Genomic DNA, 16,493 nt, shown 5'->3' with positions numbered 1-16,493 from the left:
ACATGTATTAAAGTGAATTTCAATGTATTCTTCCTCTTTAGTAAAATATCTTTGTTTCAATGTGAAACACTTGCTAGAAGAGACAGGCTTTTCCTTAATGACATACATTTGAGACTTCTCAGAGCCGCATTTGCAAATCTTTGGGAATAAAATCTAAATTTCGGGGTACATAGCATGGCTCTGGGTACGTGATCCCTAATGCACATGGAGAGGGTGAAACTCCAACTTCACGGCAGGAAAAAAGGACACGCCATGTGATTTCACCTGCAGCCTGACTCGGTTCTGCCTCCTGGTGCACATCACTTGTCCCTGAGCACCTGGCTGGTGGAGCAGCATCATTCCGCTGCACATGGCAAGGGCTCCTGACAGCTCCTCCGTGTGAGGAACTTGTCCTCAGGCAAGACTTTGGACACCCAGGGTTTCAGGGTGACTTTAACTTGATGTTACCTGGCACTGTTGCTGAAAGAAGAGCTCTTGCCCCCAGCTGCTTATCCCCATCCCATGCAGCAGCACAGCTGTTGTTGTGGCCACAGGGAGAACCCAGCCAGGAGATGGACCCAAGTAAAAATCAATTTGGGAGGGGGTAAAGATTAAAAGGCCAAGCAAACAACAACTGCTACAAAACAGAAACACCTTTTCCTCAGTTCCCTTTTCTGATTTAGCTGTGCAGCTGTATGAGTACTTGCACTGAGCTTATGCAGAGGAAGGAGCCATGTGGAAAAGAAAATAGATGGGCAGAGGAGCAAGTGGAACAACTTCTTTTGATGGTGATGTCGATCTGCCTCTGTTTGAAGCCTGTAAAACTAAGGCAGAATATCCCCACCCTTTCTAGGGTTAATCCAATCCTAAGAGGTTGTAATAACGCAAGTGACGGGTTCTCATCTTGTCTGGATTCTTGGTTGATTATACCACGATACCTTCTGTTTATTAATTTGTTGTACTTTTGCAGATGGAGTGCTTTCAGGGTTTTCTGCTTTCAGAATTGCAGGTGATTTGTCATTACTTGCAACAGGCAAACAGAGCTGCAAATTAGGTTGGCTCATTTCCTTTTCATCCTTCTCCCTACTCTTGGGATGTAATAATGTAGTTGTGATCCTCTTCTTCATTTTAAACTGTTATCCCTTACAAGAAATAGATGAGGAATCCTGCAAGTCCATCCCTAGGGTTACTGATCAAAGGGGATTTTCAACAATCCCAGCCCATCTGTGCGTCTTCCGCTTCTCTAACTTTTGCTGTTAAATGTGTCTTTGTTCCTCTGTGAAAACCTGATAAACGTATTAGCTGAATTGGCAAATGGTGGGTAACGTCTTGAGCCAAATATTCGTTTGATGACTGTTAAAGTGGTTCTTCTTTCTTTATCCAGGAAAGCCTACACAATCTTGCCATTGTTATATATAATCTTCCGTTCTTCCCACTTCCACCCTTGTTCCGTGGTTCTTGCATTTATTTTTTTTTTCCAGGAGCATCCTCTTTTTGCTTTAAAATAATTTTTTTTTTTAAAAAATGAAGGAATTATTTGCAAACATTGTGTATTTCATGCCCTCAGCAGCACCTGGTACTCTGACACTGGTTCACCTACAGCAGCTGTTTTTCCTGCCCTTTCCCGGAGCGCAGGGCTGGCTCTGCAGTCCATGGTTGGAGACCCGGCCAGGCTTCTGCTCCTGCTCCTTCCCTCCCCAGCCTTGGCTGCAGCAGCTACAGCCTTGCTCAAAGACACTCACTCTCCATGTCTCTGGTGTGTTGCTGTTGTCTACCAAGCATTCAGCTCCTCCCTTTCAACTTCAGTTTTGATTCCTGTTTCTTATTTTTTTTTCATTTCTAGCACCGCTCATCTGTGACTTCAGCTTCCAGGACCACATCCACCTTAGCCCTCACCTGCACATTTTGCTGCCCTTCACTGCTTGTGAAACCAGTGGCCATGGCTGCCTCCCTCATCGTTTTGGTTTCTTACTGTATCTGTATCTACGCTGCTTCTTTGATTTGCAGTTACAAATATGAGTGACTGCATCTGCTTTTAGCCCCTTCCTCCCTGCCCTACTGGTATGGTGCACTGAGGCGATCAACAGTGTCTCATTTCTCAGCCATCCGCTGTTTGTCTGTGAGCAGCCTTTTAATGTATATCACATATTTTGATTTTTAAATATTTTTAGGGTATGGATTTTTTTTCCTCTCTTGTTGTATGGAAATTTGCAGTGGGATATTGTGCTCCTACACTCACTATAACAGTACAACTGTCATATTTGTCCAAAATGATGAGCATGTGTAATCAGGTAACCCTTCTATGTCAGGATATTCAAAGTTATTAGCTCCTGAAGTTGAGCATATCTATTCTCTAAGTCTTAAATTATTCAAAAAATAATACATATGCTTCCAAAAGACTTCTTCCTCCCTCTTTTATATGCTTATAGACCAAACATAGACTCAATCTGTTTTTTAGGATCATCACCCATTTTGAGTAGAAGCTTTTAATAATTTTATTTACATCTGCCTGTTTTCATATATTTATTTTACTCTTAAAGGACAAATATTTGTAATATATCAAAACTACAGCCTTTTTCAACTTAATGTGTACAATTTGAATTACTACCTGAAAGATTATTATTACATAGATATTTTGCTAGTGCTCAGTTTTGACAGGCTGTTGAAACCTGAGAGGTATTAACAGTTTCCAACAGATGAGCTCTACAAAAATCAGTATTTTTAAAATTAAAAAAAAAATGAAGAAAGGGGATAAGTGTAAGGGAAAGTAAAAAAACTTCAATGTTAGTGAATTGAAAACACCTCACCATTTCAAATGAATAAGAAAATCCTCTCACAAAGCAAATAGTTTTTGTAAAATTGATTTTTTTGCTATTCCAATTAAGACAAGGGCATATTTCCTATGTGAAATGTTTGGATGAAACTTATTCTTCAAACAAAGTAGTGTTAGAAGATAGTACTTCCCTTCAAAATTATGCATGTGCTCAGAGAAGTAAGCAGGCTTCTTTGTGGTGTTTTCTCCTCCATCCCTGGATGGAGGGCTGTTGACAGATCACTCAACTACATCCTCTAAAATCCTACAGATGGCAGGGAAAACGTCACTGCAATTTCTAGTGAGAAGAACAGATTTACAAGAAGCCTAAACAGAAATCTCCGATTTCTTCCATCACTGGCCGGGGTTCCCAGCTGTGCTGGAGCGGTCCCATCGCTGCCCTCCAGCAGAGATGTCCCAAGGCAGAGCATCTCCTGGCCCAAAAGGTAGGAGATAAGGATCTGGCTCCTGAGGGGAAGGACAGGATCTCACCCAGGTCTCTCTGCTCCTGGATGGAGGCTGCTGGATGAGTGAGTATGTTAGTGGCTCATTCTCCTGCTGGGAGACATTTATGTGTCTCCTTAGTCATGCAGTTCTGTGGCAATTTCAATTTTCTTAATGCAACAGCGTTGGCCATGAATTCATTAAATAGTTATAGAAGGCTAAGTGCTAACTTACATGGAAGTATTGATAATAGTTCAGCAAAAGCTGCCATCTAGCCCAAAGTTGGGCAGACCTTATTTGTGTCCCTGGTGATAACGACAGGCTCATCTGTGTAAGCTACTCAGGGGACCTGTGTCCAGTGGGATTTTTCACAATGTTGTGAGTTCCTCTTGGTCTCCTGCCAAACATGGAGGTGTAAGAAGGTGCTACACTGCTGGTGCCACCAGAGTCTGTGGGCACTTCCTTGGGACCTTGGATTTTGTCTGTGTTTGTATGAAAGCCTGATGTTTTGTACCCCACAAAAAGTGGTTCTTCCTCACCAGCTCCATTCCCAGCTCAGCATAGGTTTGCATTTACCATCTTTTGTCTATCTATCTACAAACATTTCCACTCATTTGTAGTGGACATATCTGCACCTTAACAGCTGCCTTTTTGGGTCTAGTCTGAGGTGCTGAGGTTACAACCATGAGAAAAGTGGCCTGTTTTCTGGGTCTCCATGCAAGTGAATGTGTTTTAGCAGGAGCTTCTAAGAGACTAACATTTTAAAAATCTGACCTATGGAATTACCTACAGTAAATACATAGCCAGAGGGAAGCAAATTCAGCTGCTCTGTGGATTCTGGCTATGTTTGCTCCAGATTCCAGGTTGTAGGCTAAAGAAATCTCTTTCAGGCTGTTCAGTCATTATAGTTAGAAAGCAAAAATTAAAAAGCCTGGATGATTTCTAGAGCCATGTTGGATTATTGTAATTTGTCATTGCCTTGCACCACAGAGACGTGCTGAAGAGGGAACTGTCTGCTTGAGGCAGCCTGAAGAGAGCTCGCCTCTACAAAATCAGTTGCCTTGGCTGTTCATCCTGGATTCAGTTTCTCATGAAGATAAATGTCAGCCTTTTAGGGATCCTTCCTTCCTGCCCAGCTTCTCCTTTTCAGCAGCTTTCATTGACATCATAATTCCTAATTTATGACATCAGTGTGTAACCACAGGGGAGGTTATTATGCCAGAGGTTCAAGTGTTTTGGCCTCCTTACAGCACCTAAGAAGAGCAGGAGCTGAGCTCTGAGAGTGTCTATCGAGGGCTTAAACAGTTGGAGAGCAAGCTGACAGGAGGCTCAGTTTAAGTGCAAAGCCCTCTGGCATTTCCCGTGTGCTCAGCTCCCATTCAGCACAAAATACGGCCACACGCAGCTTAACAGCCTGGAGAGTCCCAACCATCTCTGACCTCAGGAGCACAGCGTCACCTCTGTGCCGAGACCTTTCAGACTAGTTTTGGGTGAGGACACCACTGCTTTTGTTCTCTCTTTCTAAAAAGCTCAAGGCCAAACAATCTTGACCTCGCAAAAGTGGGACCAAGAGCATTTAAAAATAATAAATCAAACAAACAAAAAGAAGCGTCTCCTTGCCTGGCTCAGTAAAGCCTTCTTGCAAGAGACAGCAAAGAGACAGACTGTCCTTCAAGGGCACTACATTATGCCCTGATGTGGAATATGCCATATCAAAATAAAGGCTTTGGCAATGCTCAGATGCAGCTACTCCATTTGTTACAGGGAAAACTGGAATTGTCAGGTGTGTTTATATTTCCCATTCCTGCCCTCACCCTAGCATGAAAAGGCATCTCTGGAGATGCTACTGGGGAAACTGGACCACTGTTACTTCTGAGTCCCGCAGAAGGGTGTGTGGGCTTTGGAAACATCCTTACTGGTTTGGCTTTTGCCCACTGGGCACCTACACACTTGTTGTTTAGTCATGTCTTTTCCTTAAGTTGCATATAAAAATTGTCAAGGAAAAATCAGGGATAGCCTTGAACAGATAAGGCCACAGCAGGGGCTGCCTGCACAGCAGAGCTCCCGGCTGCCTGCTCCAGCCCTCCCAGTGACCGCAAACCCTGCTTTCCTGGTGTGTCACGGAAACATAGAAATGCCAGGGGGCTCCTCCCTTTCTGAGAGAAAGTACTGACTATCCACCACCACCACCCTGCGGGCGCAATTGGGCTCTTTCCTTGGCTGCCATCTTCACTTGAGGAAGTATAATAAAACATAGAATTAAAGTATATAGCAGTGTAATTTTTCCTACTTATTCTGTCTTTTCCTATACAAGCTGCCCTTCCTGTCTTCCTTCTTTGTTCTTTCCTCTCCTCATTTTTGCCCTTTTCATCTAATTTCCTTTTCTCTCCTTGTTAAAAAAAGAAAAACACCTCTGTATTTCCCTCATTTTTCTCTAGTCTCCATTCTCTTACTCTCTTTAGCTCCTGACAACTCTTCTGCCACTTGATCCTTTGTTCCAGCCTCTTCTCATTCTTTTCTTCTTACCCCATGGCTGGATGAAGCACTGCTAAAGAAATTCAGGGTTTTGGGAGTCCCCAGTTGCAGCCCTGCTCCAGCTTCATTCTCACCATCTCCCTGCAGCATGGACCATGGTGATGTGTGTTCCCTCCGTGCCAGTGCCTCCCCAGGGATGTCTTTTGGGCTGCCATAACAAATCTGAGTCAGTACCTAGAACTTTGCCAAATGATGCCAAAGATCACAGGGAATGTTTTAAGTGGCCAAGCACACGGGCATGGTGATGGGTGAAAACCAAACCTCCAGGACTGAACCCCTCTGAGTTCTGGGAATCATTTGCTCTCATTTTGTGCCTGAATTGAGTAATCATGTTCTCTGCCCCAAGAAGGTGTCCATGAAATTGTGCAACTGAAACCCAGCTTCAGCTTTGGTGAAGTTATGAGTCATGTTGCTGTCTAAAGAATATATATTTTTTTTTAGAAATAAATGCATATGTGTATTATTGGACACCATATAATAAACCAGTATAATGAAGTGCTCTCAAGGGTGACTTTCATGAGGCTAAATCCTACTTGCTTAGGAAAAGCCTTCCAAAAATAGTGTGCAAAGCAAACTATTGTGGACATTTGTTCTCTTTGAAAAGAACTAGGTATTTTTTTTGGACAAGCCCACAGGAAGGCCTGAGAGTTTCAAGCAAAAGCTCCGAGCTGGACAAATTCAGTGGGAAGAAAATCACAAGACTGTTCCTGCACCGCTGTGTAGCTCTGGATGTGGCATTGACTCACTGTGAAATACAACTGGATGACCTTGAGCTCCTGATATGAGGATATTTACAGAGAATGTTGCCCCAGGCTGTGTGACTATTTAAGGTGGGCATGCTCCTCCTCTTCCTAACACGAAATCCCTGAAGTGACAAGGAGGGCAAGCTTCTAGGCAGTCATTCCAGTAGGACCAGGACGGGGCAGGTCCACCACAGTTTGCCATGCTGGAGGCGTCAGCCAGGAAAGACGTGACCCTGGGGCCAGGGGCTCTCTGGTGCGGCTCTTTGTTGGGCCATGCAGGAGGATTTGCAATTAGGGGCAGCTGCTAGGGAGAGTGGACAGGCTGGCGAGGCCAGAAGGATGGAGATGGTGGGTCAGGATGTCACCCTGGGGCAAGGGTAGGTGAACCGGCAAGACCACAGTCTGAAATGATATATGTGTTCATACAAATGAATAGCTTTAAGTCTCTTAGAAGACGTTTAGTCCTGACAGCAGTATGGTGTAAGATTTGTCCCAGCAAAACCATTATTACGTGGTTCAATCCTGTCTTTCAATCAACACAGTGATCTTGTGGACACTTGAAGACATCAACATTGATGAAGAAACCTCGTGGATTCTGATATAACAAAGATTTCTAACACTGCTCTCCTGTTTCTGTGCCGTTAGAGGCCAGCAAAATTGGCATATGTAACAGTACATAAAATTTCTTCTCCTTCTCTCTCTTGTTTCTTAACATAAGAATAAATAAAATGGCCAGTAAAACTGACAAGTAACCTCACATACTCTGCATTTCTGCATCAGTTCTCAAAACATTTCCTGGGCAATTAAGCCTCCCAACCCTTTGCAAAGGCAGACATTGCACAAGTTTATAGCCAGTGAGGTGTTGCAGCTTGCCGAAGGACGGCACCTCTTCTCAGGGGCTGTGCAAGTACAGAACTGCAGGTGGTGGGAACCACTCCGTACCGAACCCGCTGGGTTGCAGCCCCTTCTGGGCGGCTGCCGGATGTGTCTGTGTTGGGGCATGTGGTGGTTGTAGTTTCATCTCTTTGTAAAGACTCAGGAGTCTCTCTGCAACATCAGGTGCCACTTTACGCTGTGCAGCATACCTACCCAGATAAAAGTCTTTGCTAGTTTTGCTTACTCTAGTTTTATATCTTCACCATGGCATAATTTACATACCTTTCTTTGCCTATTTGATTTGTGCCTGTTATAAACCTAGCTTAAGGAAATTACATTTTAAAAAAACCCCAGATTATCAGTGAACTCACATATGGATTTGCTCTTTTAATCATGTTTTAAGTTCTAGTACAATTTCCATGAAACTTTCTAGTTTAATAAGCATCCTCCTTGCCTTATGCTGTCTCCCATATGTTGCATACGCTGGTCAGTGACCCACACTCTAAAGGATTAGTCAGATGATCGTAACAAGAAAATAGGTTTTATTTTTGCCATTATTTGTTCACAAGCTTGCTGCTTTCAGCAACTCCATCACAAACTATGGGGAAGAGCTTCTCCAAGCCACTGTCACTTGATGGAGACGGTGTATCAAATCTATGGTCTGACACAGTTTTTCCTTTATATAAACATTTATCGTGCCTTCTAGGAAATTTAGGATAATTGCTCATAAGAAAGGACTATAAGCTTTGGTTTCAAACAAATGAGGAAGCCCGTTAGTGACAGGGGAATCTTCTTCTTTAGGAGAGACCTTATCTGTGTGAAATGAGCTTAGATTAATTGGTGGGGTGATTTGGGAAGAGAGTGGCACAGACCTGCTAAGGGACAGGGAAGGCAGGAGCTAGGTTCTGTGCTAATGAGGCACAGAAGGGGTGGCAGTTCCATCCCCCTGGCCTCTCAGTAATTCTGGTCCTAATTATTTTTTTAACAGCTTAATGATCATTGAAAACAGCAATTATCAGAAACACATTAGCTACCAAGAAACAAACATGGCCTTGAATGAAAGTCATAGACATTATTACTACCAGGAGTTTTGTTGCTGTCATATTGTTGTTGTTGTTATTGTTGTAGTATAATTTTGTTTGGTATGGGGCTGCAGCAGGCAGCAGCAAGGCTTGACAAGCAAATGGGGAAATAGGTCCCTGGGGCATCAGATCTATGGCTTGATTTTTGCAGCATCCATTCTAGTGGCATAGGCTACTATTACAGTAAAAATAAGCGCTATATGGAAACCTTATGGAAAACCGTAACTTTTTAGAGAAACAGAAATGCAAATGTAAAGTATTTATATTAAACACATGCCCCACTGCTTCACTCCCTACCCCCTGCACAGGCTGTGCCATGCCCGATCGCCTCTAGCGTGGTCCTGCAGTTTGTTTGTGCTGCACTACGGGCAGGTTCCCTGAGATCTCACAATCCTTTCCAGCCACCTGTGCTGCCCCGCAGCCCACTTTGCCCCACCCGTACCCCCTGCACCTTCCCAAAACTGCCTCTGCACACACTGAGAGGGGCTACAGCTCCCTTGCCCCTCAGGGCACATGTGGACAGAGGTGGGTCCCAGGGTCTCAGTGACTGGAGCAGTGGCAATTGACACAGGGACATGCCAAGCAACCATTTCAGACACAATGTGCACACACGTGCTACCTGCCTGAAAGCCCGCTGCTGTGGGATTACCTGGGATTACATGGTTGCTGGGGTTTTTTTGTGTCCAAATTAGATAATGCACAACTCAGGGAGATCTGTGGGAGATGAACTCACAAATTTTCAGTTTGAAGAGTCTTTAGTCTCCTGAGAACTGCCAATGAATTTACGGTGATATACTTATTAAAGACCTGAGAAACAATTGCAGTATTTGGTCCTTCCTGATGCCAGTCATTGATGATATATAAGTGACACAACTTTCAGTATCGCCTTTTTCTAGTGCGTGATGCATGGGAAGAGTCAAAGAGAGGGAAAGTGGAAGCTCCAGGCTCTGGTCCTGCAAAGCAGCCGTTCCCACTGGTGGAGATCATCACCATGTGGTTCACCCTGCACTAGAGAGCTGGCAGGAGGTGACTGGAAGGAGAAGAGCAGAAGGCCAGGGATGGGACTGGCTTGTGGAACAGGGAGGAAAGTTGTATGGGAAGGAACAGCACAGCTGGGAGGAAGCCCAGGTCACCCTGAGGTGGGCAGGAAGGTGGATGCAGAGGATGGACACGGCTGACAGCAGAATGACAGAGCTCTCAGGGAAACTCATCTGGGCAGGTGGAAAGGGTGAAGGCACGGAAAACAGAACTTCCCTTCAATATTAACTGAAAATAGAATTTTTGCCCTTGCTTCCAACCACAAAAGCACCCATTTTTGACGCTGGTACACAGGACCCCTACAGCACTTTGCAGAGGAGCGGTCTGCAACTACGGGCACTGCCCCTGTTCCAGCCGGGAACGCGGCGCGTCCGCTTTCCCGAGCCCTCGGCTCGACAACGGCACCGGCCGAGGAGCCCGGAACCGCCGGTCGGTGCCGCTCCCGGTGCGCGGCCGCTCCCCACGCCCACGCCCTGCCTCACCTGCGCAACCCCCACGGGGGGCAGCGGGGGAGAGGCCGAGCACGGCTCCCCATCCCCCCGCGGGTGGAGCCGCGGAGGCTGCGCGGGGCGGAGCGGAGCGGGGGGGCGGTGCGGCCCCGCCGCGCGTGGGAGCGGAGTGGGGCGGGCGGCGGCAGCGGCGCTTTGTCCTGCCCACACACACAGACACACTAAGCGCAGCCGGGCGGGAGCCGGCAACATGGCCGGGCCGGCAGAGGGGCTGCCCGCCGCCGCGCTGCCCGGATAGCGCCGCGGGGCCCGGCGCTGCGAGTGGGGCGGCGCCGCTGCCGGAGCGCCCCCGGCCGCCGCCCGCCCCCGGCCCCGGCCACCGCCGCGCCCCGCCGGGAAGATGAGGTGAGTGCAGGCGGCCCGGGATGCGCAGCGCCGAGCGCCTCGGGCAGGGCGCCCCCGAGCCGGCCTGCGGGAGTAGGGGGTGTCCGCGGTCCCCGCGCGATGGTGTCACTCAGTGGGGGGTGGGGATTTCCTGTGCGAGTGGAAGGCGGAGGAGAGGTTAAGCAATGCGGCGCTTCCTAGTCTTTCGCCGGATGGATAATACGAGTGGGTGGTGACATTTTTGGCATGTTTGACTGTCAGTGCCTAAATCCATATGACAGATTATCTCGGCGGTTACAAAAGGCTGTAAAGCGCTTTGAAAATAGTGCTGCGATGTACAGCCAGGGATCGTGCTTAATGCTGCTGTGCCTCGCAGCCAGAGGGTTCGGCCAGATGAGACTCGGACAAAGTACCCTCCGGGCGGTAGGGACAACGTGCGGGGTTGTGAGAGAGGAGATCCGGAGAGAGGAGATGAGATTTCTCCCGAGCATCCAGCACAGGTCGTGCCTGATCTCCCGGAGTCTCGTCAGGCAGTGAGTGCTCCAACTCGTAGTTTTCCCGAGGTCGGTTTCTCTATTTTGAATACGAAAAGCAAAAAACCCACAAACAACACACAGATTTCCTGCAGCCAGATAAGTGCCTGGTGGAAGGAAGACGTTATTTGTTTTGGTTCATGCTCTTCCAAATCTATCTCTTTCCTCATTTATTCAAGAGTTCACTTGAGCTGTCAGTATCTCAGAGCCATCCAGCCTCTGATTCATCTTCTAATACTAGTGATTCTTTCCACTTAATTACTATCTTCAGCAAGGTAAAACCACTTTGGGAAACCTTAAAAATGGAAATAATAGTTTGAAGCCAGATACCTTTTTGTAGTGCTTGATGCCTGAATTCCAAGTTTGGCATTGCTCCTTGGAAGTGCAGTGGAAGTCTAAAAACCTTTGTCTGCATTTACAGTTACATTTATTCCTGATGCTGTCACGTGTGCTGAAGGGTTGGAGCTGCATAGATTTATTTAGTCATTTATCTTACCAATAGTTTTCTTCACTTCCTTAAAATTACATTCTCAGGGTGGGCTGAAAGCACACAAGCCTGCAGTGTAATGCGACTGGTAGCCTAGATCCCTCTGATCTCCATACATAATGTGTATCTATCTCCATCAGTCTCCCTGGTCTGATCGTGATGCTGCTCAGAGACCTCCAGAGATCAAACACAAGAGAGGGCAGTGGATTTTTCGCTTGTTCCCTCCCATTCAGTTAGTAGCCCAGTTGGTAGAGCTCTTCCCCCATGAAGAAAAGCTGACTTTCTCACTCAAGCACACATTTCACCCCTGAGGGGGCACCACGGGCTAGCTGGAAGGCTGGAAGAGTTTTAACTTTCTCCCACTGAAGGCACTCTGCTCCATATGAACTTTTGAAGTTGGTGGTTGTGTTTTCTGTCGGAAGAGGCAGCGGGAAAGAGAGAGACCCACAAAGATAGCCTGTAAATTAGAGTACCATAATGCACCCAAAGAGATCCCCACCATGACAGATGGGGCACTCTCTGAGGAGGCGGGAGCTACAGGGCATTTTGGAAAGAAAAAGCAGCTTCACTCCAGGAGGGGCTCAGGACTTCTCCATGTTCTCACTTTCGATGGTGATGGACAGGATGCTTCTCTAGGTTGGACACCTCATGCCAGGCTGTGTCACATCTAGGTAGTGGAGCCGACCCCCGGAGTTGGGTTGTGTGTGACTTAGTACAGCTGCCCTGTTTTCCTCGTATAATGCTTAAAACAGTCTTTGCATACAATTACCGCTGTTGTAGTTTAACATATATGCTTGGTTAGTGTTATTTGTATTTGGTGGTGTTTTGGTTTTGTTTGGTTGGTTGGTTTTAATGCTTTCTTGTTTTTAAAGGTTTCCATAACTGATTTTTTTGCCTCCTGATACAGTTACTACTGAATAGGTTGTACTTGTCAGTAAATACATGTCTGCAAATCACTTAAAACCTCTTTCAGTAACAATCCTTGTTTAATAAATATAGGCTATATAATTCCAAAAGACCCTGGCAGGCTATACAATCATTTAATAAAAACCTTCTTAAAACATTTGCTTAGCTATGTGTGTTTTATTTATATTGCTTTTTGTGGTGAATAGGTTACAATGCTATTCTTTGCACAGTTGCATTTATGTGATGGTTTCAATTTTTTGATAATTTATGTCTTCACTTCAAAGGTGTAGTGTGTATAGTGGGTGTACCACAGGTTTTAGTAATAAAACAGATTACAATAGATGTTCTGTCTCAGAAGTGGATTAGGATTCCTAGGTGGAAAATGCTAAAGTGCAGAGGTGTTATTACTGCTTAGAATATAAAAATATTCATTTAGTACAATAAATATTGAGGTTATTCTCCAGCAGATATTAATTTATTCTTGGAAGTAACAGAATTAGCTCATATTTGGGAAAATGTCTATGAATAGCACTGTAGATGAAAATAAGATGTTTACATGATTTCAACAGAGGTGTAACCTTGCATTTCTTAGCCATAGTTGTAGTTTATAAATCACGTGTATTTCAGTGGTCTCTGTTATTAAAAATAAAAACCACCTATAGCATTTTGAGTGCATCCCGGAAAAAGTCTTCATTGTCTGTCTCTTTGCCATGACTGTGGTGAGTGTGAGCTGGCTCTGTGCTGCGGTCCTGAGGCAATGATGTGGGGAAAGCCTCCCACCTCCAGCACTTCTTTTTTTCTAAACAGAACATACAGAATATCCAGAGAAGGAAACAACCTCTAAATGAGATTATTCAGATCAAAAGTACTCTTTTGTGGGAATATATGCTTTTATCAAATGTGAGGTAATGAGTTCAATACAGAAGTTACTGGGGAAAATGGTTTCCCTTAGCACCTTAACATTTGTAGAGTGCTCTGGCTAAAGTCAGCCTTTTTGTTCTGACATTCCTGTATAGCTGCCAACTGAAAATCCTAAAAAGCTGTTGTATTTAGGCCTGATTTAAAGGGATGGAGCAAGACCATGAGAAAAAGAGAACTGAATATTCATAGAATAAGCTGGTTTTAGTAACACAAAGTGTATATACATCATTTATCTTAAGCCTTTTGTTTTCAGACATAAACAAGTGAAGTCTTTACATTTCTTCCAATAAACACAATGTATTGAGTATTTAATTGTCTTCCACATTTTCTATTTATTAAGTAATTCATGGGATAACTCAAGAGTTTTGCCAATGCTTTTAGTTTGCTTGGAGTAACTGGAGCTGTATGTATACAGTGTCATTTTCTATGTTTTCTTTTTCTTTACTGTTTCTTTCTGATTCCATCTGTAACGAATTAGAGAGAATGTGTTGTTTGTGTTTATAATGTTGTCAGAACTGAGGTTACTGAACTCACTGGCCTTGTGGCCCAGTGTACTGTTTCCTCCAGGAAAGCAGTAGCATCCCCTGAGATGGATAATCAAATCAAGTTGTCTATAAAGTGTCTTTTAACCTTGTCACTTAGTAATTGATTTGTGAGTTGGAACAATACACTTGTAACTTGGTTAATTTTTGTTTAAATTGAAACCTCTGTCCTGCCATGTTCTGACTCCTGCTATGTATGTGCCTTGGCATTGCGATGTGCATGGCTGTGGGCTCCTGGGGATGACTGTGAGCTGTCACACCACCACCTACAATCACACCTTTTGGTATGTTTAGGTTTGCAGCCTTTTGAGCCGAACCTGTGCTGCGCAGATCTGCCAGCATCACTCCATGAGGAAACACCCAGTCCTCTGGCTGTCACAGTTTCATCAGCAAAATCCCAAGTGTGGCTACTATGCTGCTGACAGAAAATTGCTTTTGTTTGCTCCCCTTAGATCTGTAGAGAGGCAGTTTAGCTCTAGCTGCAGACAAACTCCTTTGTCAGCAAATTTTGGACCTCTGCTGAAGGTTGGGCTGTGGCTCATCAGGAACCAAGCGATGCTGTGATTCCGTCAATGTACCCTCACTGTTGGGACGTGTGAGCAGGCAGGCCAGTTGTACCAATTTTATACTAATTGTTATTCTGTACTCTTAAAAAACACGCTTATTTTCCCCTCTCTAAAATAAAGGACAAACCCTGGACATCTTTTTTTGCATTCTCCCTTTTTTGACATGTTTTATATTCTTTGTAATGGTATAATGGAGGCTGAAAGCCATCTTTCAAGTGAGAGTGTGCAGGTCTGTTTAACTCAATATTGTGGTTTTGTGTGATGTTTCACTTCTGTCCTTTCCCAGATCACTCAGACTGTGTTAAACAACAGATGTCCTAATGCAGAGCAGCTTCATTAGAAGTGTGTCATCATTAAAGGTGCCTGCATAGTCTTTCTTTGTACTTGACTAGGTGCTTCCTTTGGGCACTACTACACTTCTCACTTTGTAAGTATTTAAGTATTTGTAAGTATTTCTTGTAAGAAATCATCAAAATCTTCTCAAAGGTGCAAACACAGTTCAGGCCTAAATAATTTCCTGTATCTTGCAGCTTAGCACTTTTGTGATTTCTTTCCTTTTTTTCTTGCTGTCTGTCACAGTTTCTCTCAGTTCTGGGAACTGTGTAAAATGAGCAGTGTTGAACCTCTTTAGAAAAGATTTCAAAAGCTGCTGCCAAAATAAAATTAATCCTGACTCATGTTCAATCCTAATAATTACAGAATTAAAATAAATTGGGTGAGCTATAGATTTTCTGAGTCTGAGAAGGTCACTACAGATATTTCAGGCTCCTTTGCTGAATCTGAATCTTAGCATTATCTCATTCAATTTCTGTTTATCTTAAAAAATTAGCTGATATTGTCCTTCATTACAGTAGATAGGCAGTAAAAACTGCTCCAGTGTACACAGGTATTGCTCCTACAGGAGGATTGGGGTAGTTTTGAGATATGTTTTCTGTTTTCTCCACAGCCATTGCAGAACATTAGGGATCCACGGTGCTTCCCCCCATTTCTTTTTCTCAGCTGTGTGTCTAGGTTTAGTTTCTCAGGAGCACGGAGCAGAGGTGGAGTAGCTGTGCCACCATTTCTTCATCTCACCCTGTTGTTCTCCCTCAGGCAGATTTCATCCACAGGCACCTCCCCAAGACTTCCATTTCATCTGCTTCTTGATCTAATGTGCCATGATGAGGGGAAGTGACCAAAAGCCACCATCAGAGCTCCCACTAAGATGCATTTGAGTTGTGCACCAGTAAAGTCGCCATCCTTGCTGGAGTGTGGCCATAATGCAGCCCAGGGAGAAGACACCAGACATCTAGATAGGGGGCCGTGAGGCCCCTAGGGCACAAGTCACAGCAGCACACAGCCTTGCTGGGGCTAATCTGCCTTGTTCCCGGCTGATGAGCCCACAGGGAGCTCTGCAGTGTGTGTGTTGGCTGTTTCCCAGTGCCTGGCCTAGCGGAGATGTTTCTGTCCTGCACTGTAGGAAGGGAGAAACCTGATGGTTCATCCAGCATGGTCTGCTTGGGATGACCCCATGTTCATGGGTGTGTGTGCATATCACCCAGTAACACTCAAAGAGTGTCTCAGTCTGTGAAATTGAAAACAGTCCAAATTTGTCCTTTTTTTTTTCTTTTTCATTTCTGGGATATTTAGCACTGCAGAACATTTCTTCCTGTGAGACTTGGAATTTTTGCTTTGAGCAAACACTCAGAGTGGTATTGACAGTCTTTCCAAGACTATTCTTCACTTGAGAGTTATAAAAGTATTAGGCATATCTATTTTTATTAATCAGAGGAGACAGACTGGGCAAGTCCTTACCAAAAATTTGAGCCTGGAAACCTCCTTCACATTTCTGACTATCCAAAGCGCCATTTTGTAACATCACAACAACTAGTGAAGCATTACATTTCCCTGGATATTTCACAGTCCTGGAGTGGAAGAGACCTGTGGGGGCCAGAAACTTTTGATTTTCCTTCTTGGTGAAGGCATTCAAGCCTTATACTTGTTTCAAGTTCAGTGTTAGTTTATACATTTCTTCTAAGTTCTCCTTCCTGTTCCCCTCAGCTGTGCCAAGTTAGCAATTTGTGGTTTGGTAGGGTGAACCAGATCATGAATTCTTTACATACAAAGGCAGAAGAAAAGAAAATTCACACTTTCCATACACAAAGGGTGTATATACAGGGTAGGAGCAAGCAGAAGGTTCAGGCAGTGCTCCCTGGC

Source organism: Nesoenas mayeri (assembly GCF_963082525.1).
Source record: "Nesoenas mayeri genome assembly, chromosome: 5".
NCBI lineage: Eukaryota > Metazoa > Chordata > Aves > Columbiformes > Columbidae > Nesoenas > Nesoenas mayeri.
The sequence above is the reverse complement of the archived record's forward strand: the minus strand, read 5'-3'. Positions refer to the sequence as shown.